Source organism: Rhineura floridana, chromosome 14, assembly GCF_030035675.1.
Source record: "Rhineura floridana isolate rRhiFlo1 chromosome 14, rRhiFlo1.hap2, whole genome shotgun sequence".
In the NCBI taxonomy this organism is placed as follows: Eukaryota; Metazoa; Chordata; class Lepidosauria; order Squamata; family Rhineuridae; genus Rhineura; species Rhineura floridana.
Window position 1 is genome coordinate 34,604,290 of NC_084493.1, and position 26,697 is coordinate 34,630,986.

Here is a 26,697-nt window from a genome sequence, read left to right on the forward strand (position 1 = left end):
GACTAGAATAGAGGGAGCTGCCTCAGGTGATCTAGAAGATATACAAGTGACCCAGCTCTCAGAGAGCAAACAAACAGTGAGAGCTAACAGGAGTTTGGCAGCGGAGGACAAAGGGGAGATCCCTATCAATACTTTTTTCTTGTAGTGTGCACCACATACCAGTGGGACTCTCCTGTTAACCTTCAAGGAGGACAGGACAGAGCACGGGCCATTCCAATACAAGCTGGGGGGGGGGGGGGAAAGAAACCTACACTATGGATGGAAAGGACACTTTTTAACTCTTATATCCCAACTAATTTTCAAAAGGAACTCAAGGCAGCTAACATGTCAAAATATCATGCAACATTTAAAACATAGATCACAGTCCCCATTCTCAGCCACAATCATGAAACTAAATATTATGATAATAAACCTAACCACAATAACAATTTCTATGGTCTGAAGACACATGAGGCAGTCAGGTCAGTGCCTGGATGGGAGACTGCCTGGGAAATGTATGTAAGCTGCCTTGGGTTTCTATCACAAAAAGAAAGGTGGAGTATAAATGTAATAAATAAATAAATAACACAGAAAAGAAGCAAAGTAAGAAGAACAGCAACAAACATACAAAAATATAATTCTCTATCTTTGGAGATGGCAGGTGTTGCCACCACTCACCATATGCTCAGAGGCACATGTTACCAAATTCTTCAAAGCTACATGGGAAGTGGATTGGACTGTGAAAGACCAACCCAAATTGTGTTTGCATTTTAACAAATTTGCAGGGCAGTACAATATCTCAGACAGGAGGTCAGGTCTCCTGCTCCCCTGGTGCATTCACTATAGCTGCCCAATTTCCCTGCTTTTTAAAGTTTGATAGAAATATCTGTTGGCTACAGGTCCGTTCTTAAACTGCAAGGTTTTTTGCCTATTAGTGAAATCATTTGGGTATGGACCTATGGAGCCTATTATTTATTTGATGCTATATTTCTGATGAATGCATTCCTCCCAAGTCAGGGATACAAAAAACAAGCCAGCTAATCACCCAAATATCTAGCTATGCCACAGCAAAGAGATTTTTCCCCCACTCTTGTGCGTATCTAAGAATGTGTAACTGGTACCTGCAATCTGATGTTGGTACCCAGTAATTAGAAATATTTTTCCAGACTTGCAACCTTGTGCAAAAAGTCTTATGCTTAAGACCAAAGCTGGAAGGCAATGGATAGCCTCAGATGTGGCTTCATTAGTGAATGGGGGGGGGGATCCTAGCTAATATGCCAAGAAAATGAAGAAAAGTGGCATTATATAAACTGACAAAGGAAAGGATGCAGCTGCAAATTGTGTTATCAAGAGAAAAAGTCTTCTGAGTCGCAAAGATGAAAACTGGGTTACAGAGCTTGATTTGATCACTGTTCCCTCTTTATTATAAGCAGTTATCTAGAACAGGAGTCTGCAGCCTTTTCAGATCTGGTAGCCAATTTTCATTCCATCACGCAACATGGGACCTATTTTCACCCTTTTCTCTCCCTGAATTACTTTCTTAGAAAGAAAATGATCCTTACTAGATTCAGAACAGCATTTCATCTACAGCAGCATCCTGGTTCCCACAATGAACAACTTCCAGATAGCCGAAAAGTAGGGTTTGGAGGCAATAGCCTTCTCTTCCTCCCATGTAGGTGGTATTCAGTGACACACTGCTTTTGAAAATGGTGGCTCCAGTCATGACTATGCAGATTATTTTGCTATTATCTTCTACTGTGGCTCTATTTCTCAGTCTCCTAAAAATCTGTAAAAGTGAAAAGGAAATTATGTGCTACCCACTTTAGTCTGAAGTGTGACAAAGCTGTGGATCCTGACCACATCAGCTGGATATAAGGATCAAACAATGCTAAAAAAAATCAGCTTTAGTTTTCATGTGGCACACATTAAACCTTTACATTCAGCTCAGTTAACCTTTTTATAAAACTGTTTAGGGATGGTTAGTAACCAAGCTTTTCTTACCAAAGAATCACAAAACCAAAAGTGTTTTATTCTAATTCTTTAGTCAATGTTTAAATTTACAGCACCTTTTAATGCTCCAACAGAAAAACAAAAAATAATTGAACCAACAATGTCCTTGCAAGGTTCTAGATTTGCTTTATCTCCAGTATGATGCTTTATCAACGTCACATGCTCCCTGGCTCTGCTCAGTTTCTCACAGAAACAAAATACTGCTTTATGCAATTTCTGTATCTGTGAAGATATCTGGGTACACAGCAAAAATAACTTATTTGTAACCACTTAGAGTAAAATGGAGTAGGACTTAAAAGAGAATAGATTATGCCAGACTAATCCTGTATCTTGATACAACACACACAGACTTCAATGAGGCTTTGAACTAGTCATATACCATCCTCATAACAAATTAAATAGTGTCTTCACACATACAGATAAATGTGCATTCAGGGCCGGTTCTAAAGGGTGGCCAGGTGGGGCACTGGCCTGAGGGCCCCTGGAGCTACAGCGTAACGGGGGGGCCCTCAGTGGCCCCTCCGCTCCCCTTCTGTGATCTGCACCCCCCATGCCCCCTACTTACCTGTCTCCTGCCTTTTAGTATTGCCCTTAATGAAGATGGTGGCCATGGTTTCCCTAAAGTACTGAAGCCCCTGCCGCCATCTTAGTTGATGGCAGGGATGCACGCATGCCATCAACAAAGATGGTGGCGGAGGCTTCATCCCCTTAGGGAAACCGCAGCTGCCATCTTGGTTAATGGCAATAGTAAAAGACAAGAGACAGGTATGTGGGGGTGGGGGGTTCGTGCATGCATGAACACGAATGTGCACACATGCCGGGGCCCAGGGCAAGCTGATGCCCAAGGGCCCTGGCATACCTGGAGCCGGCCCTGTGTGCATTGGCCAGATCTACACAAATTTGGAGGTAGTTTGGACTGAAACCAGTTTTTTTTTGGGGGGGGGGGACTGTAGTTCAAAGAGACCAGAATGAATGTGAGGAGGGAAGAGGAGGATAGGCCTATGTTGGGTGATGGTGGAGGTGCAACATCTGGTGAAGAGCCTGGGCAACCGGTGTGGCTATCTCCAGTCCTGTGCCTGGAGCATCAGGATTGGAAGGCTTTGTGGGAACAGCAGATTCCTCAGGGGCACTGGCAGCACTGGGTGGGGAATCCTCTTGTTCTTGCAGGAAAACCACAGGTCTGACAGGGCTACATCTTGTCAGAATCATCCTGGCAATCAAGTAACCAACCCTGCCTCTCTTCATCTCCAAGGACAGGAGAAAGGTTTGGGCCAAGGTTATCAAGAGCACCTCAGATATGCAATAGTCAAACCACCAAGTGCCCCTCATATGCAGGAAAGGGTGGCAGAAAACTTCTTTGGCTGCACATCCTTGGCAACAGAGTTTACCAAGATGAGCCAAAAATTGTGTACTCTTTTTTGTTGTGCAACATTCTAATAATTCAAGTTCTTAAAACAAGCTGATCATTAAAACCTGAAAAACTGTTTCACACAATCACATACAACAAACAAATAAAGGCATTTTAACAACCACCAAAAAAAATGTGAATCTCCTCCACCAATTCTCACCCACAATTTGAAAGTGAAAAAGGAAAGGTAGCACTTCTAGCCCAAGGCGGTTGAATTTTACTTCCAATAAACAAGTGAAATCCATCATGTCACAGCCCAAGAACATATTGCTAGAAATACAAGATTATACAGCCACGATAGTGGCTGTATACTATAACTAGATTTTTCACATTCTGCCATGTTAAACCCCCTCTAGGATGCACACCTTAATGTGGTAAGGGGGGTTGAGAGTGTCGAAGAAGCTGAGAGCAATGCCGTCAGGAGACTAGACCAAAAGGCTAGACTCCTACCAGGGGCACCCAAGGCAGAGTGGTCAAAGCTGAGACACCAGACTAAGATGCATCCAGACTCAGAGGAAGGCAATAGTAAACCACCTCTGAATACCTCGTACCACGAAAACCCTATGAACAGAGTATCCAAAATGCAACACGAGATAGTGCTGGAAAATGAGACCCCCAGGTCAGAAGGCACTCACCGAGCTATTGGGGAAGAACAAAGAACGAGTAGCGCTGTGAAGAATGATGCAGCTGGGTCAAAGTGAGAAGGAAGCCCAGAGGCTGATGCGCACAAATGCGAAAGGAGAGTCCGGAGTTGTACGATGCACACAATAGGAACATGGAATGTGAGAAGCATGAACCAGGGAAAGTTAGAAATTGTCAAGCAAGAAGTGGAACTCATCAACATTACAATACTTGGCGTGAGTAAATTAAAATGGACAGGAATGGGACATTTTCAATCAGACAAATACAAAATATTTTATACAGGAAATGAGAAATTAAGAAGAAACAGGGTTGCTTTAATAGTGAGAAGTGATATAATAAAAAGCAATTAAAAGCTATAATGCAAGGTCTGAGAGAGTGATATCAATGAGATTTAACAGGAAACCTATTAACATAACCATCATTCAAGTCTACGGTCCAACGGCAAATGCAGTAGAAGAAGGAGAGATTTTATGCAGAACACCAAAACAAAATGTGCTGATAATCATGGTGGACTGGAATGCAAAAGTAGGGAACAGAGAAGAGCTAGAAATTGTAGGAAAATGGGGCTTAGGAAACAGGAATGAAGCAGGAGAAAGACTTATCAAATTCTGTGAAGCCAATAATTTGTTTCTTGCAAACAGTTTTTGAGCAACCGAAAAGACCACTGTACATGTGGACATCAAAATGGTCAATATAGGAAACAAACTGATTATATAATTGGTAGCAGAGGATGGAGAAGTTCTATACTTTCTGCGAAAACAAGACCAGGAGCAGACTGCGGTACAGATCATGAACATGCAGTGAGAAATGCCAGATGTCCAAGCTGGATTTAGAAAGGGAAGAGTCACCAGAAATCATATCACAAACATATGTTGGATAATGGAACGGAGCAACGAATTTCAGAAGGAAATCACCCTGTGCTTTATAGATTACAGCAAAGCCTTTGACTGTGTAGATCAGCCTTTCCCAACCAGTGTGCCTCCAGATGATGTTGGCCTACAACTCCCATCAGCCTCAGCCAGCACTGCCAATGGTCAGGAAAGATGGGAATTGTGGTCCAAAAACTCTGGAGGCACACTGGTTGGGAAAGGCTGGTGTAGATCATGAAAAACTCTGGGATGCTTTAAAAGAAATGGGGGTGCCACAGCATCTGATTGTCCTGATGTGCAACCTATACTCTGGACAAGAGGCTACTATAAGGACAGAATATGGAGAAACCGATTGGTTCCCAATAGAAAAGGGTGTGAGACAGGGGTGTATTTTATCACCCTATTTGTTTAATCTATGCGCAGAACATACGGAAAGCGGGATTGGACCAAGATAAAGGAGATGTGAAAATTGGAGGGAGAAATATCAATAATTTAAGATATGCAGACGATACCATACTGCTAGCAGAAACCAGTAATGATTTGAAACGAATACTGATGAAAGTTCAAGAGGAAAGCACAAAGCAGGACTACAGCTGAACGTCAAGAAGACTAAAGTAATGCAACAGAAGATTTATGCAACTTTAAAGTTGATAATGAGGACATTGAACTTGTCAAGGATTATCAATACCTCAGCACAGTCATTAACCAAAATGGAGACAATAGTCAAGAAATCAGAAGAAGGCTAGGACTGGGGAGGGCAGCTATGAGAGAACTAGAAAAGGGCCTCAAATGCAGAAACGTATCACTGAGTACCAAAGTCAGGATCATTCAGACCATGGTATTCCCGATCTCTCTGTATGGATGTGAAAGTTGGACAGTGAAAAAAGCCAACAAGAGAAAAATCAACTCATTTGAAATGTGGTGTTGGAGGAGAGCTTTGTGCATACCATGGTCTGTAAAAAAGACAAATAATTGAGTGCTAGAACAAATTAAACCAGAACTATCAGTAGAAGCTAAAATGATCAAACTGAGGTTGGACACAAAATGAGAAGACATGATTCACTAGAAAAGACAATAATACTGGGAAAAACAAAGGAGTAGAAAAAGAGGAAGGCCAAACAAGAGACAGATTGATTCCATAAAGGAATCCACAGACCTGAACTTACAAGATCTGAACAGGGTACTTCACGACAGATGCTATTGGAGGTAACTGATTCATGGGGTCGCCATAATTCGTGATCGACTTGAAAGCACATAACAACATCCCTGTTAAATTGAAAATACTCCCATGTCATTCTACTGCTTTCCAAAGCTCATTTCAAAACAAAATCTTACAAAACTTATAGTCCTGAACTCAGAAACACTTAACAACCCTTTAAGTTTTCATTGCGATACACAAAACAGAGAATCCAGGGTTCAAAGTCTGAAACAAGAGTAAAATAACCAAGACCCTTGTTGGACTTTGTCAGTAATGTCATAATTTGTTGAAATTAATTAAAAATCAGCCACATTCACAGAGTACATGTAATCCTATTACTGACTTTGTCCCATACTCTCACCTTCCTCTTCTGCAGTTTAAAAGTTAAAAAAAAATGCATGACTAATTTTTAATTAATTTAAGAAAATTAACATTGGAATCTATGATAGCACAGGCATGCTCAGTAAGAACCAGCTGTCAGTGTTCTAAAAGCCAGACTAACAGCTGTATGCCTTGGCTAATCAGAGGACCACACCCATGCCAAACATTTACTCCACTTTAAAACAGTCATGGGTTCCCCCAAAAGAATCCTGGGAAGTGTAGTTTGTGAAGGGTGCTGAGAGTTCTTAGGAGGCTCCCATTCCTGACAGAGCTGCAGCAGTCAGAGTGATTTAACAGTCAGTTCCTCATCTGGTGACTGAAGCTCTGTGAGTGGAATAGGAACCCATCTGTTTGACGTGATGCTGTGCAACACCTGTCTGCTAAGTGCAAAAGCCAAGCTCCCACTGGAATCTGATCCAGGCTCCTCGATTTATCAAGTGAGGGAGCGGGCTTCTTTGCACCTTTTGAGAACACTGAAGATGAGGAGGAAGGACCACCGGTTTTTTTATAGGAAGACTGCCCCCCGGTCTCTCCCAGCAGGCTTTGAATTACGTGTTCCCTCTGGACTTTGCAAAGCCTTTGATACTACACAAGGAATTGCTGTGGTGCCCCCTCTGGTCATACTTCTTGACCAAAGGAAATGTCGTTTTCCTTTGTTTCCATCCAATGCTTTTCTAGGGATTCCCAAAAAAAGCTGAAAACCAGAGAGTGGAAGGCTGACCAACTTTTGCTGAGAAGCCTGATCCACCTCCCGCTGTCTGAACCAAATGTGGAGCTTGGCCACTGTAGTGGGTGCCATTGATCTGGACAGCATTCAAAGAAGCATCTGCTTAGAAGGCCGAGCCACAATAAAACTTTTTAGTAAAGCCTTGATGAGCTTGGGAATATCCCTGGATCTCACCTCCTCTGCCCACATAAAAACTGCCCTCACAAAAATCAAGGAGGGTGCTGCAGCCCTGAAGGCTACTGCATTTGCTTCAAAGCTATGCCAAAGGCCCCCCTCTACTCACTTACTGCAAGGGTCCTTTGGACCACCCTCTTCTTCTGAGGGAATGATGGCATTAGATTCCAAAGCAGCTATGGGCTGATCCACTGAAGGAAATTTCAGGTGTTGCATCACTTTGTCAGAAAAGGTATAATGATACCTAGAAAACTCAGGAATATTTTTTACATTTATTGGGATGCACACATTCATTGTCCCAAACATCCTCAAAGGAGTGATGGAAGGACACCAAGGCTGGCTGAATACCAGTTGTGGGATAAGCTTTCCCAGCTCCTGGAACCTTCCATTACATTGGTGGTGGATACAGATTCAGACAAGTCCTTTGTTAAAGACTTTATTTTGGAAGACAATGTTACGCGGTCACAAGTGATCGCCAAGAAGAAGAAGGGGGAGAATGAGACAGGTGAATGTGGTAGCAACCACCACCGCCCCCAGCCCATGCAGCTGAACTCCTGGACAGTGAGAAGGCTAGAGCCCTACCCTTGGAGGGAAAAGCTTGTAGAATCATAGAAGCATATAACAGTAGAGTTGAAAGGGGCCTATAGCCCCAAGCTATATCTGCCCAGTGTCCTGCTTTGCTATTCAGATCAAGGAGAGTCTCACACAAAAGAAACACTTGTCATGCTGAAGGGTATCAAGAGTGCTGCAATAGAAATGCTAGTCTGTCATTCGCTGATAGGGAATGTTTTAGCTAGAGGGAAAGTGGATAGCATTTAAATCTATGTTTGAATGTACCTTTGCTCCAACTGTGGATATGCTTGTAACTGTTCCCATGTTAAATGTCTTTCCTAAGAACTATTTTTACCCTTTTAGGAAATTTTTAATCTTAAATCACAAAACCTTGTAGTCTCTGTATTTGGAAACCACCCAAGTCTCAGCCAAGTTCCACACTATTTTGAAGTGTTCTTGAGGAGACATAAGGAAATTTCAGGCTGACTGATGAAAGGCAGACTTGTAGAAAAATAAAATCTTTTACCTGGCTTTAAAAGAAGATTAGACAAATTCATGGAGGACAGGGCTTTCAATGGCTACTAGCCATGATGGCTGTACTCTGCCACCCTAGTCAGAGGCAGCATGCTTCTGAAAACCAGTTGCCAGAAGCCTCAGGAGGGGAGAGTGTTCTTGCACTTGGGTCCTGCTTGCAGGCTTCCCCCAGGCAGCTGGTTGGCCACTGTGAGAACAGGATGCTGGACTAGATGGGCCACTGGCCTGATCTAGCAGGCTCTTCTTATGTTCTTACCTTATGGGAGCAGAGAGTTTCATGGGAACCATGGGCAACCAGAGGGGAACACTCAGACACGGCTGGAACTCCCTTCCCCTACAGCATAGGACCCAGGGAAGCTGGAGTGCCATGACGGAAAGCAGGATGGTAATTTAAGAAGAGAACAAAATATTAAAAATCAAGCTAACCAATGAAAGACTATAGGAGACAATCCCAGCTATTCATATGGGAAGGTCACCCATGTGTAGATTTAACCGGCAGTGTCCTTACACGGTCAAAGATAGGGACAAAGGAATATAGACACCATATTGATATTTATGGTCTTTTCAGCCAGTTGGAAGATGGGTGATCCAAGTGCTATTATCAAGGAGATGACCCAGTCTTTTCTCACCAAAACATGTTCCAAAGTACAGCTCAGATTCAGAAGTGAGATGGCTTGTCCACTTAGATTGAATGGGGGATTGAGGAAGATGTAGTATGGAGAGAAATAAAAACAAAGCATCTTGTGGGACCTTCAAGCAGAGCTTGGAAAAGTTACTTTTTTTGAACTACAACTCCCATCAGCCCAATCCAGTGGCCATGCTGGCTGGGGCTGATGGGAGTTGTAGTTCAAAAAAGTAACTTTTCCAAGCTCTGCCTTCAAGACTTAGCAAACTTATTCTTAAAAAAGCTTTCATGGACTACAGCCCACTTTATCAGATTAATGAATTCATCCGATATACACACCGTTTGGAGGGGAATTGTGAACATTTAGATCAGATGAAATGCACAAGAGTACACACCACTGTTAATTAAGTAATTAACTGGTAATTTACAATATAAAGATCCTGGCATTGTGTTAATACCACAGATATCCTGAAACTTGCAAGCCAATTAACACATAATTGTAATTTGGTGGTTGGATGTTGCAGTCCTCCTTTGTTCTTTTGCTCCAGGACAGTTGCTCTAAGGTCAGTTTTAAAGTGTTCTGGGAGCTTGAAATGTTCCCATACTGGCTTTTAAATAATGCCTGATGTTAGATGTGTGTAGAGATTGGCCTGTTTATCCTATATAGAATGCAATAGGGCATAGCGGCCAGATGGCAGCATATATCACATTGGGTGAGTGAAACCCTGATGTTGTGGATGACATTATAAGCTTCAGTAATAGTGTTGCCAGAGTACACATGGGGGCAAAGCTAGTATCAGAGTCTGTCCCTGGGTTTGGTCCCTCTATCCATATCTATTTTATGTGGCTTGTTGCTGGTGGTGTGTAGCTGTTTAAGAATGAGAGGCTGTTGGTAAGCATGTACCACCCAAGTGAGAGGGAAGTATTGTCCAAGAAGAATTGTAGATTATTTATGAGTGGTCTGAGTGGTTTCTTCTGGGAACTATAAGGAATATCAAGTAGCGTTCTGCCATTTTTTCCTTCCAGGTCTGTTATGTAGATTCATAGAATAGTAGAGTTGGAAGGAGCCTATAAAACCATCAAGTCTAACCCCCTGCTCAATGCTCAGCATACTTGACAGCTGCCTGTCCAGCTGCCTGTTGAATGCCTCCAGTGTTAGAGAGAACACCACCTCCCTAGGTAATTGGTTCCATTTTCATACTGTTCTAACAGGAAGTTTTTCCTGATGTTCAGCCAAAATCTGGCTTCCATGTTAAAAGCACTCTGGGATGATCAAGAAGTAATCGAGGCACTCCTCTGTGTGACAACCTTTCATGTACTTGAAGAGATATATCTCCCCTCAATCTTCTCTTCTCAAGGCTAAACATACCCAGTTCTTTCAATCTCTCCTCTTAGGGCTTTGTTTCCAGTCCCCTGATCATCCTTGTTGTTCCAGTTGTCTGCATCCTTCTTAAGCTGCAGTGTCTAGAACTGGATGCAGTACTCAAGATGTGCCCTAACCAGTGCCTAATAGAGGGAAACTAATATTTCATGTGATTTGGAAACTATGCTTGTGTTGATGCAGCCTAAAATATCATTTTAGAATGCCAGCCTGCTTGGGACAGAGAAATGTCCCACGCAGATACTCTTCCTGTTCTGCTGTGACGGTCCCGTTGCTGTTGTTGCCCTCCTCCTCTTCTTCCTGCACCCCACTACTTCAGTTCTTACTGGAGTCAGCTGGCACCGCCAAAAAGACCATGGAGCCGCCACCGCCTTCAGTTGGAACAGGATGCCCAGCAGCAACCAGAGCAGCTGGAGTGCCAGTGAGAATGGCATCTATTGGCAGGACTCGCCCCTGTGGCAGGAGGCCAGCGTGCTGGTGCTGCTGGAGAGGCTCGACACCATCAACGCCTGCAACCGCCTCACCAACTTCAGCGTCCTGGATGCCGCCATTGCAGGTACGCCGTGGCTTGCCCTCATCCAGCAGGGCAGGGACTGGCTGGTGCTGGGGAAAGCTTACTCCTATTTTGCCATCAGAGAAGCTGATTAGAAGTTTAGTTGAAAGTGTCGGACTTGTAAATATAGAAGGAAAGAGAGAGAAGCAACCCACAGCTTTGTTGGGGGTAGCCTGAGATGTTTCTGCCGCTCCAGGCGCCTGCACCACAGTGTATTTTCATTGGAAGTTTTGTAATTGCTGTTTTTTAATAATGTTGTTTGTTATTTAATTTTGTAAATTGTATAGTTTTATGGATGTATTCCTGTATTTGTTTTTTTCTTGTAAGCTGCTTTGAGGGCCTTTTGGCCATAAGGCGGGGTATGTATAATAAATAAATAGTGTGCCTTTTTTGCAGCCACATCACACTGTTGGCTCATATTCAGCTTGTGATCAACAACAATTCCAAGAATCTTCTCGCATGCAGTATTACTGAGCCAAGTTTTCACCGTCTTATAACTGTGCACTTGGTTTCTTTTTCCTAGGTGTAGAACTTTGCACTTATCCCTGTTAAATTTCATTCTGTTTTTTTGAGCCCAATGCTCCAGCCTATCAAGATCACTTTGCATTTTGTTTCTGCCCTCCAGGGTATTAGCTATCCATCCCAATTTTGTGTCACCTGCAAATTTGATAAGCATTCCCTGCACCTCCTCATCCAAGTTAATAAAATGTGCCCTGGACTGAGCCCTGAGGTACCCGGCTCATTACCTCCCCCGCTTTGACAAGGAACCATTTATAAATTATGGAATGATCCTACTGACGAGGTGCACCTGGCGCCAACACTGTTATCTTTTCGGCGCCAGGTCAAGACTTTCATCTTCTCCCAGGTATTTTAGCATGTGTTCTATATTGTTTTAAATTTTTAAATTGTGTTTTAAATTATAATAATAATAATAATAATAATAAAATTTTATTTGTGAGTCGCCTATCTGGCCGAATTAACGTTTTTTAAAAGATGTATTTTAAATTGTATTTGTTTTTAGTTATTGTAAACTGCCCAGAGAGCTTCGGCTATGGGGCAGTATACAAGTTTAATAAATAAATAAATAAGCACTCTCCGAGTATGATTCTGCAGCCATCTTTAGATCCACCTGATAATTGTTCCATTCAGCCTACATTTAACTAGCTTGCTAATCAGACTATCATGGGGCACTCTGTCAAAAGCTTTGCTGAAGTTGAGATATATAATGTCCACAGCATGCTGCCCTGGGCTCCTACTGGGAGGAAGGGCAGGATATAAATAAATAAATAAATTCCCATAGTCTACCAGGGAGGTTACCTGATCAAAAAATGAGGTAAGATTAGTCTGGAAGGATTTGTTCTTGATAAATCCATGTTGGCTTCTAGTAATCAATGCAGTTTTCAACATGCTTACAGATTAACTGCTTTATAATCTGCTCCAGAATTTTCCCAAGGATTGATGTTAGTAGGATGACTGGTCTGTAGTCCCCAGGTTCCTTCTTTTTGCCCTTTTTGAAGATAGGGACAACATTAGCCCTCCTCCAGTCATTCAGCATTCACCCATCCTCCATGTTTTCACAAAGATAATAGACAGTAGTTCTGAGAGTTCTTCAGGCAGTTCCTTCAATATTTTAGGATGCAGTTCATTGGGCCCTGGAGATCTGAACTTGTTCAAAGTAATTAAGGTATTCCTTGACCATTTGTCTATCAATCTCAAGCTGCAATCCTGTCCCTTCAACTTCATGCTTGCCAGGTGGATCCAAGACCCTCTTCTGGGAGAAACTTAGCCAAAATAGGAACTGAGCACTTTTGCCTTTTCTTTGTCATCTGTTACCATTTTGCCATCCTCACTGAGTAGGTGAACAACCATTTCTTTTCTCTCTTTTACTATGGATGTACTTTTTTGTTGCTTTTAGCATCCCTTACTAACCTCAGCTCATTCTCAGCTTTAATCTTCCTGATGCCATCCCTGCAATTCCATGCTACCAGTAGGAGGCTATTCCTGTGACCAGTCTGGCCCTGTTGATCTGTGTATGTATTATTGTTGTCATATTCATATTGGTTTTCATCCATCATATTGGTGGATGGATATTGTAATCTGAGGAATGCCTAATGTAACTTCTTAAGCTACGAGTCTCTATCTGATAAGTCTGAACAGGTGCCTTTGTATTACAAAGCTTGATTGCAGAGAAAAGGTTTTGTGGTGTGTTCTGGGTAGAAGCTGGAAGCATATAAGTTATGTGTAGTTGTCAGTCCATTTCTTATATAAAGTGGTGCTTATATGCCTGTTTTGTAGTTGCACGTTAGTGTCTAGAAAGTGGATCTCTTAATAATAATAATAATAATTTAATTTATATGCCGCCTATCTGGCCGATGGCCACTCTAGGCGACATACAATTTAGTTGCAATAAATGCATCATAAAAAAATACACATAAAATACATATAACAATAAAACTATGAATAAAGAACAATAACAGTTCAGAGAATAGGCGATTAGTCCTAAAAAATTAACCCTCCCCGGAAGTCCCAAAGGCCTGTCTGAACAGCCAGGTCTTCAAGGCTTTGCGGAATACATTCAGGGAAGGGGCATGCCGAAGATCATACGGGAGGGAGTTCCAGAAAGTGGGGGCCGCCACTGAAAATGCCCTCTCCCTAGTCCCCACCAACCTAGCTGTTTTAGTTGGTGGGACTGAGAGAAGGCCGAGTGGCTGATCTTGTCGGGCGGCATAATTGGCGGCGCTGGAGGCGCTCCATCAGGTAAACTGGGCCGAAACCATGTAGGGATTTAAAGGTTAATACCAACACCTTGAATTGAGCCCGGAGAATAACTGGAAGCCAGTGTAGATCGAACAACACTGGGGTGATATGTTCCCGGCGGCAACAATTTGTGAGTAGTCGAGCCGCAGCATTTTGTATCAGTTGTAATTTCCGGACCGTTTTCAAGGGTAACCCCACGTAGAGCGCATTACAGTAGTCTAAACGAGAGGTGACCAGGGCATGTACTACCAGTGGGAGCTGGTGAACAGGGAGGTAGGGTTGCAGCCTACGAATGAGGTGTAATTGATACCAAGCTGCCCGGCTCACTGCCGAAATCTGAGCCTCCATGGACAGGTTGGAATCAAGAACAACCCCAAGGCTGCGGACCTGGTCCTTTAGGGGCAATCTCACCCCGTTGAACATCAGGTCAACATTTCCCAACCTTCCCTTGTCTCCCACAAGCAGCACCTCAGTCTTATCGGGATTTAACTTCAACCTGTTCCTTCCCATCCATCCACTCACGGATTCCAGGCACTTGGACATGGTCTCCACAGCCAACTCTGGCGAAGATTTAAACGAGAGATAGAGCTGAGTGTTGTCCGCATATTGGTGACACTGCAGCCCAAATCTCCTAATGATTGCCCCCAGCGGCTTCATATAGATATTAAATAGCATGGGAGAGAGGATAGAGCCCTGTGGCCCACCACAATCGAGAGGCCAAGGGTCTGAAACCTCCTCCCCCAATGCTACCTGTTGATGCCTATCGGAGAGAAAGGAATGGAACCACCGTAATACAGTGCCTCCTATTCCCAATCCCTCCAGGCGATGTAAAAGGATACTGTGGTCAACAGTATCAAAAGCCGCTGAGAGATCGAGGAGGACAAGAAAGGTGAATTCTCCCCTATCTAATGCCCTCCTCATATCATCAACCAGAGCGACCAAGGCTGTTTCAGTTCCATGTCCAGTCCTGAAACCCGATTGGTATGGATCCAGATAATCCGTTTCATCCAAGTGTGTCGACAACTGATTAGCCACCACTCGCTCAATGACCTTGCCCAAGAATGGTAAATTCGAAATTGGGTGAAAGTTATTCAAAACCTGGGGATCCAAGGAGGACTTCTTTAAGATGGGCTTTACAATTGCCTCCTTGAGGGCTAATGGCATTACACCCTCCTTCAAGGATGCATTGACCACCGCCTTGATCCCCTCGCCCAGTTTCTCTTTGCAGCTCACGAGGAGCCACGATGGACAAGGATCATTTAGACAGGTGGTAGGCTTCACAGTCGAGAGCACCTTGTCCACATCCTCAGAAGGGAGAGGCTGAAATCGATCCCATTTGACTGGCTTGCAACTGGCCAACTCTGATTCATTCACTGCATCCACGGCATATGGGATCGAGCTCCGTAGATGTTCGATTTTGTCAGAAAAGTGCTTTGCTAATTTGTCACAGGAGGCCTTGGCCTGTTCCAAGGGTTCCTGAGCAACTGGACCGACCAGGCTTCGGACCACTTGGAACAACCTCCTGGGACAGCACTCTGCTGACGCAATAGAGGCAGCAAAGAACTTCTTCTTTTCTGCCTTTATTGCCACTTGGTAGGTAGTTACTGCTGCTCTAACCTGTGTCCGGACATCTTCGGAACGGGATTTCCGCCACCGGCGTTCTAGTCGTCTCACCACCTGTCTCAGATTTCGCAACCGTGGTGTATACCATGGTGCTAACTGAGTTCTGTTCAGGGGGAGAGGACGTTTCGGTGCCACCTGGTCCAGAGCCCTGGTGATCCCTTCATTCCACTCCAACACCAGGGTATCAACCGAGCGGCCTTCAGCAGGTTCCAATTCCCCAAGCGCAGTCAGGAATCCTTCTGGATCCATCAGGCGTCTTGGGCGGACCATTCTAATAGGTCCTTTCCCCCTGCGGAGGGTGTGAGGCATCAAGGTCTATGTTTACCAGGTAGTGATCTGACCATGACACGGGTGGAAGAGATCACCCCCAACTTCAGAGCACTTCCCTCCCCTCTCAGGACAAACATAAGGTCGAGAGCATGACCGGCTACATGGGTGGGCCCAATATTACTAAGGTGCAGTTCCCAGGAAGCCATGGTTTCCAGGAAATCCCGAGGGGCCCCAGTGAGAGTGCTCTCGGCATGCACGTTGAAGTCACCCAGCACCAATAATTCTGGGGACAACGCCCGTACAGCCGAGACCACCTCTAGCACCTCGGCCAGGGAGTCTGCTGTGCAGCGGGGTGGGCGGTACACCAGCAGGATCCCCAAACTGCCCTTCGGGCCCAACCTCCAGTACATGCAATCAACAAACTTAGTCCTAAGTAGAGGAGGTCTGGTAAAAACTAAGGACTCCCGATAGATGACTGCCACACCCCCTCCCCGCCTTCCCACCCTCGGCTGCTGTGCATAACGGAAACCTGGTGGACACATGGCCTCAAGAATGGGAGCTGAGGCCTCATCCAACCAGGTCTCCGTAATACATGCCAGGTCTGCCTGTCCATCCAAGATTATATCATGGATGTGTGATGTTTTTTGTACTACAGACCTGGCATTACACAACAACAGTCGAAGGTCGGTAGGAATCCTGCATCCCCCAGTTATCGTCTGGTTTTGGACAGACCCGGAACATGGGATGGATACTAAGCATCTATCCCATGTTCCCCTAATCTGGCATGGTCTGCCCTCAGTACCACTCCAGCGTCTGCCGCCCACTCTTTCAATGGTTTGGACCCCCACCCTCCCTCTCTTGTTTGGAATGGTATAAGCTCAGGTTCATGTTGTGGTTACAGTTCTTGAAATCCAGGTGGAACTGCTCAAGGGTCTCCTGTTCATGAGTTCTGATGATAAAGATGTCATCAATGTATCTCAGGTAGAGGAGAGGCTTTTGAGGATAGGAGCCAAGAAGCCATTGTTATAAATCAGTCATTAAGGCACTAGCATACTGTGGAGCCATGCAAGTGCCTATAATAATAATAATAAAATTTTATTTCTGAGTCGCCTATCTGGCCGAATTAATGGCCGCTCTAAGCAACGTACATTAATACACTAAAATACAATATAAAATAGATAAGACCATCAATCATCTAACCCACTCTTCCAGTTAATAACACGTTAACAACTAACCCATCCCAGAAATCCCATAGGCCTGCCTGAATAGCCAGGTCTTCAAGGCTCGGCGGAAACCAATTAAGGAGGGGGCATGACGAAGATCAAACGGGAGGGAATTCCAGAGGGTGGGGGCCACAATCGAAAATGCCCTCTCTCTGGTCCGTACCAACCTTGCTGTTTTAGTTGGTGGAACCGAGAGGAGGTCCTGTGTGGCTGATCTCGTCAGGCGGCATAATTGGTGATGCTGGAGGTGCTCCTTCAGATAAACTGGGCCGAAACCGTATAGGGCTTTAAAGGTCAAGACCAACACCTTGAATTGGGCCCGGTAAACAATTGGCAACCAGTGTAGATCTACTAACACCGGCGTGATGTGATCACGACGACGGCTGTTCTTAATCAGCCGTGCCGCCGCATTTTGTACCAATTGTAATTTCCGGACCGTTTTCAAGGGTAGCCCCACGTAGTGTTACTGACCTAAAAATACAAGTTTTTCCCAAAGCTAAAGTAAATGTGGGTGAGTACAAAGTGGCAGAGTTTGGTGGCTTGTAGTCCATCTTAAAGAGGTATATGTCGACAGGGTGGATCTAACTCCTTCTTAGTTTTTTAAATACCATTCTGGCCAATAATTGCAACCCTCTTTGAGACTGATAATTTATGGCATTTTTAAAATTAAAATGCAATGCAAGGGAAATTATATTCATCATAACCCAGCATTGTCTACTCTGACTAGCAGCAGCTCTCCAGGTTTTCAACCCTATATGGAGATGCCATAGTTTGAACCTGAGACATTGGGCATGCACAGCATGTGTCCTGCCCCTGAAGTAAAGCCTTTCCTTGCCTTTGGCCAAGGATACACAGAAAGGATTAAAATTACAGGAGCAGAAAGCTGCATATAACTTCAAAAAAGAAAATTAAAAATATTTTTAAAGTTGCACTAGTATGTTCAAAACAATGAAATAAGAGACCTCAGAAAAAGTGTGATGAACTGGATCATATTGTCCGTCGTTCTGTCTTTGGCTGCAGAAAAACAGCTATTTGGCTTCATATTGCCCCATTCCTTTTTAGGCTCCTTCTAGGAGGAAAGGCAGGACATAAATTTAATAAATAAATTTTAAAAATGACACGCACTTTAAGAAATAATTGAATTAATTCGGACACTTGGCATTGTGATTTGAGCTAGGAATACTCCTTGCTTCCAGACCATTTTTTTCCAAACTGATTTTTCCTGCCTCATTCTCCCTATTTGTAAGATGGCAGTCAGAAACATGTTGGCAAGAGCCAACCCACTGAAAGTGAAAAGTACCTGACAAGTGCTAATGATGAAATTATTTATGAAATTTCAATCGTCGACAACCCTGGCTGTGCTTTTTTTTTTGGCCTGGTTTGTGACTCACTGAGATGTCCCGTGGTGGACTCTTTGAAGACTACTAGATTTATAATCAGCCCATGTGGCTGCCATAAAACTAGACACCTGCATATAGTGGAGAGTAGTCAATGTGCCATGGAGCAATCTTGACACCATTGACTGACCACTGAAAGGAATCACAATAGTGACTGATAACAGCAATTCATGCCTATGAGCTTCTGCTATTGTATTCCTGACAACCTGTATAAGAAGCTCAATAGGGAATATATGTAATAGAGATGACTGTCATTTGCATGGTTTCCGAAGGTTCCCTTGAGCTATGTATCAAATAAGTGTGCCTCTGTTTACTGCCTGCACTCTAGAATTGTATTTATAACTAGATTGTGAAAGTGGTAGTTTAGCAGAAATCAACTGTATCTCCCCTGGCAACTCTTCAGGCCTCCCTATAGGGAGGTCCCTTGCACTTTCAGCATTGCTGTACACTCTACAAAGAGTAGCATCAAGACCAAGGGGGGAAACTGAGGACTAGTAGATGCTTGACGAAGGTTCAGCACGTGAACCAAACATTCTCCTCCAGCTTAAAGCTATTATCAGAGTATAAAAAAAACAGGAATGAATTTTATTGTTAAGAACATTGCACACTTGTGTTCTCTGATGGGTTCCTGTGAATAGCAGACTCCTCACTGAACTTGAAAATGTGGCAATTTAGAAGATGGTATTTGTTAATATTTTTCTCCCTCCCTTCTTTTCTCTCTGGCTTGCAAGTTGGTATTGAGCTCCTACAATTTAAACTGTGCAGTTGAACACCATAATTATCTTGTGTAGCACAGATTCTAGAGAATAGCTCTTAAATGTTCCTTTGTATACATTGATTTTCTTTTGATGATTAAGTGTGCGGGGTTCACTTCTGGTTGTTTTTTGTGGTTCCTGTAAGTGTGTGCTTTTTGATTGATTGTCCAAGGCTACTTTTCCCCCATGTACTAAAACAAATTACTATTGATGCAATATTCCAGAAACTGCTGTGTTCTAGGAGACAAAGTAATACCACAAATAGCTCCATAGTTTGTCTTTAGGATCAGTTTGCTCAGGGACTTTTTATCCCTATTATTTCTCTCTTAAGCCTGTGTAAGAAAATTGCCAATAACATTTCAGAGATACTTGATGGCACCCTATGTAACAGCAGAATTACATATCACTTACATATGAACATAACAAAGTCTCCAGGAGGCAAATGGGGGATGAAGCAGCTGCAGAGAGAAATGCCCAACCCTTTTCCATACCTGCCACTTTTCCATTTCAAATTTCCTCCCCCACAAGCCACTTTTCACCTGCAGGGGGCAGAGGAATATGGTTTTATTACATACATAGTTATTGGTAGTAATAATAAAAAAATTATAGACCACTTCACAGCATAAAGCCACTGAAGCAGCATCCAAGATAAAAAGAACACACATAAACACAAGTTCTAAAAACAATGAAAACAATTCAACAAACTCAAACAATAAAACTCTAAAAACTCAAACACAAACTCTAAAAACAGAACAATTTCATCAAATACAAAATTGATAATTCCATAAATGACTGGGTTGCAACTCAGGGAACGTCTCTCTGAACAAAACTGACTTCAGTGGGTGCCTAAACAACATTACACTAGGTGCCTGTCTTGAGTTTGGCCAGTAACTGATTCCAGACAGCTGGAGCCGCAAACACTAAAAGACCTGTTTCTAGTAGACATGAAGCACACCTCTGAGGTGCCCTAGGTTCTGCCCTAAGAAGCTTAAACTAGTAGTAACTAACTAGTAACAACTGATATCAGACTCTGTTCAATATAGAATTCAACTCTTAGAAGGCTTTTTAGAGGCTGTTACTTGTGAAGATTATTGTGTATTCTATTATTTTTTACCTCTGTAATATTTCACAAGATCTAACTTTTTTGTACCCATATGCCTTAAATGTCTTTTAATGAACCAGAGGATCATATGCAACCAGACAATGAAAGGCAAGGTGTACAAGTTAAAAAAAAATAACCAAGTTGAAGGAGTAGCTTAGAAAGAAGCAATTTCGGAGTACTTTGCTGAGAAGCCTTATATTAATCCCAAATGAATCCAACTTCATTTTGGAAACCTTTACAAACATAAGTTGCTTCACACACCAGCTGACAGCCTTCTGTTACATTCATGCCAAAACTGTAGTTATCCACTGATGTATTTCTACCCTCTATGTCCAATGTGGATGAATCCCATACACACCAACCAATGCCTAGGAATTTTACAGTCCTATATTGCAGGGCTGTGGAGTCAGAGTCATGGAGTCAGAAGCAATTTTGGGTGGAGTCGGAAGTAATTTTGAGTTGGAGTCGGTAGAAATGTACTGACTCCGGCTTCAAAATCATATTAATATTTTAATATTAATATTTTAATATAAATCAATATACATTTGCTATTTATGAAGGAGTCGGAGTCAGACAGTAGAAAAATACAGGAGCCAGAGTCAGAGTTGGACAGTAGAAAAATAGAGGAGTCGGAGTCAAAGGTTTGACGTACCAACTCCACAGCCCTGCCTATATGAATGAACCCTGGGTCATCACTGAAACATTCACAAGCCAAGTTCCTCTACTAACTCCACAAACAGCGCTTAATTAAACTCAATGCTACTGAATATAGCCATAATTAAGCTCAGCTTTTCTTTTCCTAAGGCAAGCACAAAGAAAGTGTTAAGACTCCCAGGGTTAAGAAAGCAACTTTTCAGAGCAGGCAGATAAACTGCCCTCCCAGAACACAAATACAGGAAGTACTAGGAGCTCCCTGAGATGAAGGTTTGGAGTAACTGTGGATGGTTTGGAGTTACCATCACTGTAAAACCCAGACTCAACTTGCTGCTCTGTATGGACTACCAGTATGGGTTGACAGCAATCAAAATGTGGACTGGCACACTCCTTCCTTGGCTTTCCCATTCACTCGCAAAAAAAGGAGGGGTGTAAACCCAGAATGCCAAAGGAGGGAGTTTTCAAAATGTTTACTGTATATCTTCTACGAGGAAATGGCTTGTAGTATAAAATGCCCAACGTGTTTCAGCCCAACAGGGGCTTTCATCAGGGGATTTTAGTTGCTAAAAACTCTATATGCGCCAAAAGTGTAAAATGCCAATGCTGCAGCAATCAGCATTATTTTTTTTGCATTTTATTGTATGCCTTCCACTTTTTTTTCCCCCATTCACTCACCATGTAAACAGATACCATCAACCTAAGAACAGCTCCCTAGAAACGTATTTATTTATTTATAATTTGATTTATATTCCACCCTTCCAGCAGGAAACCACCAATTTACCACCAACCCTTAGTAAAACAGTGTTTGCCAAAAAGAATGAATTGATTTAAATCAGTAGTGGGGAAACCTGTCACCCTCCAGATATTGTTGGACAACTGTCTGAAATCCTGAAGATCCAGTCAGTTGATATAAAGCATATATGTATGTTCCTTACTTTGACAGCCCCAGTCAGCCTCAGCAATGGTAAAGAATGATGCGAGTTGTAGTCTAACAAGATCTGAAGAGCCTCAGGTTCCCCAACCCCAATTCAAGTCAATTCCCACTGATACCTCTTCATATATGTCCTAAAAGCAGAGCAAATCTGATGACTAAACCATGTTAATTTACATCTAAAGAGTATTATTTACACTATACAGAAGAAGATACTTTGTATAAATACAATCTTTTAGCTAACAAGTTCTAAAATTCGTAAATATCAAATTACAGAATACACTGCTTAATGGAACATAATGGAAATGCCTGTGTTTGGTAGGTTGAGTGTATATATTCATAACTGAGAAATGATAAAATTCTTTGCATACATAGAAAACTCTCCTGTACAACTCAATGTATCGGATAGAGGGCACCAATTCATAGAACCATATAATAGTAGAGTTGGGAGGGGCCTATAAGCCCATCAAGTCCAACCCCCTGCTCAATGCAGGAATCCAAATCAAAGCATTCCTGACAGATGGCTGTCCAGCTGCCTCTTGAATGCCTCCAGTGTCAGCGAGTCCACTACCTCTCTAGGTAATTGGTTCCACTGTCGTATGGCTCTAACAGTTAGGAAGGTTTTCCTGATGTCCAGTCGAAATCTGGCTTTCTGCAACTTGAGCCCATTATTCTGTGTCCTGCACTCTGGGATGATTGAGAAGAGATCCCGGCCCTCCTGTGTGTGACAACCTTTCATGTACTTGAAAAGTGCTATCATATCTCCCCTCAGTCTTCTCCAGGCTAAACATGCCCAGTTCTTTCAAGTCTCTCCTCATAGGGCTTGGTTTCTAGTCCCCTGATCACCCTTGTTGCCCTCCTCTGAACCTGTTCCAGTTTGTCTGCATCCTTCTTGAAGTGCAGAGACTAGAACTGGATGCAGTATTCAAGATGAGGCCTAACTAGTGTTGGTCAGTGAAGCAGGCTGTGAGACTCACAGACAGGGTTTTTAGCAAAGAGAGTGAAACCTGAAGCAGAAGGGTTAAGCTGTGAGAACAGAGCGCCAGGTTTGCCAAGGTCAGCAGCTGGCTGGGAAGCCTGATAAGGTGCGATGCTTGGAAAAGCTCAGTGTGGGGGAATAGTCGTCTGTGGAGAGAACTGTGTCTAATGTCTTTGCCTAGTAAAGACTCTTACAAGAAACTTGCCTGGCCTGGCTTATTTCTGTTCTATGCGACTCTTGGATTCCATCCTTGTATGATCTATACACGCACACGCCAACAACTAGTGCTGAGTAGAAGGGAACTAATACTTCACACGGTTTGGAAACTATACTTCTGTTAATGCAGCCTAATATAGCATTTGACATTTTTGCAGCCACATCACACTGTTGGCTCATATTCAGCTTGTGATCAACGACAATTCCAAGATCCTTCTCACATGTTGTATGGCTGAGCCAAGTATCCCGCATCTTATAACTGTGCATTTGGTTTCTTTTTCCTAAGTGTAGAACTTTGCATTTGTCCCTATTGAATTTCATTCTGTTGTTTTCAGCCCAATGCTCCAGCCTATCAAGGTCTCTGAATTTTCTGTCTTCCACGGTTTTAGCTATGCCCCCCCAATTTTGCATCATCTGCAAATGTGATAAGCATGCTGTACCTCTTCATCCAAGTCATTAATAAAAATGCTGAAGAGCACTGGGCCCAGGACCAAGCCCTGTGGTACCCCACTCGTGACTTCTACCCAGCTTGAGAAAGAACAATTGATAAGCACTCTTTGAGTATGATTCTGGAGGCAGCTGTGGATCCACCTGCTGGTTGCTCCATCCAGCCCACATTTAGATACCTTGCTAATCAGAATATCATGGGGCACTTTGTCAAATGCTTTGCTGAAGTCGAGATATATTATGTCCACAGCATTCCCACAGTCTACAACAAAGGTTACCCGATCAAATTCAGTTTAGAGTTTAAGCATGTTAGTCCAACAGCTATATTCTGATTATTTAGCATTAGCCAAGTTATTTTTAAGAGAATTAAGAGCAATCCTAACAAGAGTCAGTGGCAGGTTTTTTGGATTTTTTTTGCTGCACCAGCTTCAGGCTATGTACAGCATAGGATGCCAAATTGGGCCCTTCTCCAGGAAATGATTTGCTTTGAATCCATTGATGACAACCCTATGTGTGCAGGACTGGCAACTATATCCTAGTCCTACTCTAGGTTCATTACTTTCAATGGGTGTATTAATATCAGGGCTGTGGAGTCGGAGTCGTGGAGTCGGAAGCAATTTTGGGTGGAGTCGGAGTCGGTAGAAATGTACCAACTCCGACTTCAAAATAAATTTTGATTGACAATTTTTTTAAAATATAAATTCAAAATGTCAAAGAAGCTTCCCATGAAGTCAGCTGTAGTTGATCATTTCACCTTAACTCAAGAAGGAAAACATTTTGTGTCTCAGTGTATGACATAGGACCCAGATGAAGACAAATGCTGTGATGCCAAGATCAGCGCATATTCAGGCAGCGATAAAAATGCTCCTATGAGAGCTTCCAATTTAAAAAGACATTTACAGCCCTTTCCAGGGCTGTGGAGTTGGGAGCAATTTTGGGTGGAGTCGGAGTCTGAGTCAGACAGTAGAAAAATAGAGGAGTCGGAGTCAAAGGTTTGGCGTACTGACTCCACAGCCCTGATTAATATTAATGGATCTACTCTGAGTAAGACTTGCATTGAATACCACTAATAATCACAGCTTGGAAAAGTTACTTTTTAAAACTACAACTCCTATCAGCCCTAGCCAGCATGGCCACTGGATTGGGCTGATGGGAGTTGTAGTTCAAAAAAGTAACTTTTCCAAGCTCTGCTAATAATCCCCCATTTCCTTGTCTTACAACATCTACTGCTGGAGGGACCACCATCAATGGCAGCATGCACTCCACCGTGCTTACAGTGGAAGAAATGAAGGCCTCCTTGGCAGCCAGCAGTTTGGATTAGGGATTAGGATTGCTCTGCTGATATTTTCTATTTTCATCCACCTTGGTGCCAAGTGTACTTGAAAGCTCTGCCTCAGCCAAGGACTATAAAATGAACTGAGTGTAGGGCTTCCCCAGGGTATCTGGTTGGCCACTATGTGAACAGGATGCTGAACTAGACGGGCCACTGGCCTAATCCAGCAGGCTCTTCTTATGAGTTATAGTACATCAAGCCCAATTATAAGACACAGCAATATAGTCTTCAGCAAGCAAAAGAGTACCATAAATGTATACTTTATTAGAACTCACACTTTTTGCATTGTTCCAACTATTCTAAGTGGTGAAGGGGCTCAAAGTACTGAAAAAAGGAATCAAAGAGAAAGCATAGCTTCTGTTTGTAACTAGTATTCATGGATGTCTGCTGTTTTTGAGAGAAAGGTATATTTTTATTTATATCCTTACCTAGTTTTGAATGGGAACACACTGTTTTGTTACAACGGAGTTATGTGCATATATACACAGGGGTGTAGTCGTCCAGGGACTTGGGAGGGGTTTTAGACTCCTTACTTTTTTGGGAGCATGGTCCTAGCACGGTTCTATTTCCAGCATCCTATGAGCCAATCAGCATGAAAGGAGAGTGTATTAGCCACTGAGAAGAGTCTTCTAACATACTTCCTTGTCCTTTCCTGCTGATTACAGCCAATCAAAGTGAAAGGAGGTAAGTCAGCCACTGAGAAGTCTCTTCTCAGTAGCTAACACTCTCCCCTTTCAGGCTGATTTGCTCCTATGGATCTTGTGGGAAATGCATTAACAAGGATCTCATTCTCAAACCAGCAGCAAAAAGGGGGCATGGGAGGTGGCACAGCTGTGACTATCATGAAGGCACCCTGCACTTCTGAATTTGCCACTACACTACTGTATATATGTGTATAATTGAGAAAACATACACTTCTATATGGTTTCTCATACACGTTTTGAAAGACTTCAGTTTAATATATGAAACATGTTAATCTGATTCTGGACTAGCCTGATGATGACAGCCACTGAGGAACATTAAAAGTTATAGCACAGGAATGGGGGGAGTAGTGAAACAAGAAAGGCTGCAGAGCCAATGTTATGAAAGACTGTACAAACATAAAAAACACACAAATTCTATACCATAGGTGACACAATATTTCTCCTCCAGTGTTGTGCTTGCAGTATTACCTATGAGAGAATAAAGAACCGAACTCTACATACTGCACTACTTTCAGTTAGTTCTCTAAAATGGTTTTATGCATATTACTAGCAATCTGTAAAGACTCAGTTTTGCCCTGATTTAATTGTTCACAAACTGTCTAATTTAAAATGTCAGTTACACTGATACACCAGCAATGGTATATATTGAGTAAACTTGTAATTGAGTTCATCACTTACAGAAAACAACTGTAGTGGAAAAGTCAATGAATACTACAGTTATCCATTTGAAATATGCACAAAAATAGGCATGCTTTCAAATGTTGGTCACAGAATCTGAAGATGTTAAAGCCCTTTCCTGTAAGAGAAGCATTTTAGAGAAGTACTTGCTTTTTATTCAGTCCTCAACAAAATACAGAAGCAGTAATATTTCCTAGCACAGTAAGAATGCTCAGACAATTGTTTTTGTATTCTTTTATAGGAATAGAAAAAAGGGACTATGTTATTGGTATGAAATACCGTGTTTAGCACTAATCCTAACATCCTTGTTTGGACCTGCATTGTTTTCTGCCATTTACTGTACATCTCTTGAAGAGAAAAAACAGTCCTAACAACATAATTTAAAATTAAGTTTTCCAGTTGTTACATACTAAGAATGGGGAACACTGTGCATATGGAACACAATCAGCCCCCTCTTCCTTTCCATCTGACCCCTCAAATTCCCTCTTAGTCCCTATTAATGTATTTTTTTCTAAAATTGTAACCTATCTTTCCTGCCCACTTGCCTCCCAAATGTCTATTAATCAAAAATACACTACAGTAACGACATAGAATT

General features: G+C 42.7%; 1 protein-coding gene across 10 annotated transcripts in view; it reads right to left on the minus strand.

Moving 5' to 3' along the window:
• Window positions 1–26,697, minus strand: part of OTUD7A (OTU deubiquitinase 7A) — a 194,960-nt gene that overhangs the window by 124,720 nt on the left and 43,543 nt on the right. For 3 of the 10 annotated variants that reach the window (XM_061595091.1, XM_061595089.1, XM_061595088.1), the window contains one exon: window positions 1,542–1,765. The exons of 6 other annotated variants lie outside the window; for them this stretch is intronic. The gene's annotated coding sequence lies outside the window, so the exon portion shown is untranslated. Of the gene's footprint in view, window positions 1–1,541; window positions 1,766–17,868; window positions 17,948–26,697 lie in introns of those variants that run through there. One more of the 10 variants, XM_061595090.1, reaches the window with a different exon arrangement.